This window comes from Calidris pugnax, unplaced genomic scaffold, assembly GCF_001431845.1.
Source record: "Calidris pugnax isolate Ruff unplaced genomic scaffold, ASM143184v1 scaffold28, whole genome shotgun sequence".
Taxonomy (NCBI): domain Eukaryota; kingdom Metazoa; phylum Chordata; class Aves; order Charadriiformes; family Scolopacidae; genus Calidris; species Calidris pugnax.
The window spans coordinates 8,167,791-8,170,602 of NW_015090842.1; the positions used below are offsets into that span (position 1 = coordinate 8,167,791).

A 2,812-nucleotide genomic window follows, 5' to 3' on the forward strand; every position below is an offset into this window, starting at 1 on the left:
CCCCTCCTCCGCCGGCCTTGTCCCGGCCCCCCCCTCCGCTTCCCCCGCTCCCAGATGCTGGGCAGCTTTTAAAGAGCCCTTTCCACGCCGTCCTGCCCGATGCGGGGGCTGCCACGCTCATCCCTGCCCTGGTTATGTGTGTGCGTGGGGAGGTGGATGTGCCACGCGTGACCGCGGAGCTGCGTGGGCTCCATCCCTGTCCACCTTCCCTCCCCCTCTTCACCACCATCACTTCTGCTGAAAAACACCCGGGGAGGGTGGGAAAAGGCCCCGGGAGGGCCGTGGAAGGGGCCTGAGGGTAGCGCGGAGGTTCCGCGGGAGGCGGAGGGGAGCGGAGGGAAGGCTCTGCCCGACCGCGGCCTCCGCGCAGCGCGGAGCTTCACCCACTTTAAACCCCCTCTTCGTGCGCTCTTTTAAGCTCGGCGGGCCCGGGCAGGATGTTTATACTGCGCAATGTAAACACGGGCTCGGGGGTGCTTTAATAAAAAGAAATCGGCGAAAAACTCTTGCTGCCTCTCGAAATGCCCTTTTCTGCCTCCGCCGCCGGTCCCGGGGCTGGGAACGGGCTTCGGACCCCTCGCCTGCTCCGGGGATGAGGGGTGGGTTGGTTTCTTTTGCGGGGGTGGTGTATCAATCTGTGCTGAAGGGTTGCAGTTGAATGCCAGGAGGCTGATGCTCAGCTCCGGCGGATGCCACGGGCACACGCGAGGGGTGGGGGAGAAAGAGAATAGGAATGCAGGGGGGCAGAGATCCCCTTTCCACCAAAAAAAAACCCCCCAAAAAAACCCCAACCAAACCTTACAAACCCCTTTTGAGCATCGGCCCATCAGGAGAGCTGTCACTCAAGGTAAGTCGCTTGAAAACTTTGTCACCTTCTTGTGGTACCGCGCGTGAAAATCTGGAGGGGTGGGTGGATTGGGGGGGAGGGGGGTGGCACGGCTGCAGGAGCCTGGGCTTTCAGGGCTGCTGGCTGGGAGAGGAGCAAGATGTGCTGGCTACTGCAGCCTGCTGACTTTCAAGATTGGGGAGAAGAAGAGAGAAAGGAAGGGGAAAAAAAAAAAGAAGAAGAAGAAGAAGAAGAAGAAAAAAAGCTTCCTTCCCCCTCTGACCCCCCGCCGGTGCAGGCCGCGGCGCAATGCTGTGGGTCCGTCTCGCTGCATGATATTCGGGGGTGTGTGTGTGTGTGTGAACAAGCCCCTGTCCTCCAGATTCTCTTTTCAAGTTTTTAATGATAATTTAATACCTTTCGAAAGACGGATAGATACCGATCGCGTTTCCCAAACTCTCCCCGCGTTATTCGCGGGCAGTTGTGAGCAGCCTCTGGGGCGCCTGTCACATCTGTGATACAACCAAGAGGGATTTCACATCAGGGGCTTTTTTTTCCCCCCTCCTCTCCCCCTCTCTCCCCTGCCCTCTCCTTCCCCTTCCCATCTTCTGCCCCCCCTCTCCGCAAAATAAATCCTCCCGCAGAAAACACCGACCCTCCTGTTCCCGGGGGGGTTTTGGGGACGGGGACGGGCAGGGAGAGCCTTGGGCAAACCCCAGGAGGGGGGAAGGTACCCGGGGAGAGGGTGGGAGGTGGAGATGGGGGGGGTAGAGCAGTTATTTCGGGAGCTTTTCCCTTGAGGAGCAGGAGAAAGGGCTGCCCGGGGAAGCGGTGCCGCTGCTCCCTCCCGTCCGCGGCGAGTGGAGCGCCGAGCACCGCATTTGCTCAGGGAGGAGGGAAAAAACACCCCCAAAAATGGCTTTTTCGGGAGGCCATCACCTTCCCCGGGTTCTTACAGCCCCGGGGCTGCTGGAGTAGAATAAACCCTCCGCTTCTGGTTGTATTTCTCTATATGTTTTCCTGGGGAGCGCATCGCTGAGCCTGAGCTTTGCTCCGCATCGAATGCTCCCCCGCGGGCCGCGGAAAAAGGGTGGTTTTCTTTCCTTTAAACCGCTCTGCCACCCAATCTCCCCGACCTGCCCCAAACCCACCCGGGGATGGAGCTCGAAACACCCTACAAAGAGCTGGTGTAAAAACCCACGTTCAAAACCGTGGCCACCGGCAGCGGTTCCCCAAGGAAATAAAACATCTCCGAGAAAAGAAAACAACTCAAAAAATCAAACCATCCCTCTTTAAAGAATATCAGCCCCCGCACGAGTGTCCTTTCTCACTCTCGCAGTTTCTTTTCAGAGTGTGAATGTTTGTTTTCCGATGTATTTATTACAGCCAGCCAACGTTAAAATAGAAATACATCTCCTCGGGTTTTACAGGCCTCGCCATGGGAGTAGCAGAAACGTCGGAGTGTTTTAAACCCAGGAAAGGAGAGTTTTGGGGAGGAAAAGCAGGGCCGTGTGGTGTCTGATGTCCGAGGGGGGGAGGATGATGATGGTGTGCGGGGCTGGATGGATGGTGCCGGCCTTCGAGGGGCAGAGGGAAAAGAGAAAATACGGCGGGAGAGGGGTTGGTGGTGATGCTTTATTGCTTATAAATCCTCAGCCCAGGTCCCAGAAGCACTTTCAGATTCAAAACGGGCCTAGGATGGCTTTTTTGGAGGGGAGAGGACGGGAAAGCTGCTGGGTTGAAGGTGCGGGTTGGTCCCCGCAGACAAACGGGACGCGCTTTTGCTGTTGTTTGCTGGTGGGTTTTGGGGTAGTTTAATCAGGTTTAATCTCACCCCCAGCCCCCGGCGGGGGAGAGATGCAGGGGAGGGTTAAAAAAAAAAAAAAAGAAGGAAAAAAAATAATAAAAATAGATCATTTAAAGCAATTAGCCTTGCTAATTCCGGCACCGTTTGCAGCCCGTTTTACCGGCCCCGCATATTCCCCG

The 2,812-nt window shown here is 56.8% G+C and overlaps 1 long non-coding RNA gene across 1 annotated transcript in view; it reads left to right on the plus strand.

The window, feature by feature from the left end:
* Positions 1 to 137: 137 nt before the first annotated feature.
* Positions 138 to 2,812, plus strand: part of LOC106888201 — a 20,327-nt gene continuing 17,652 nt past the window's right edge. The window contains exon 1 of the long non-coding RNA XR_001412057.1: positions 138 to 847. This is a non-coding gene — a long non-coding RNA (uncharacterized LOC106888201). The remainder of the gene's footprint in view (positions 848 to 2,812) is intronic.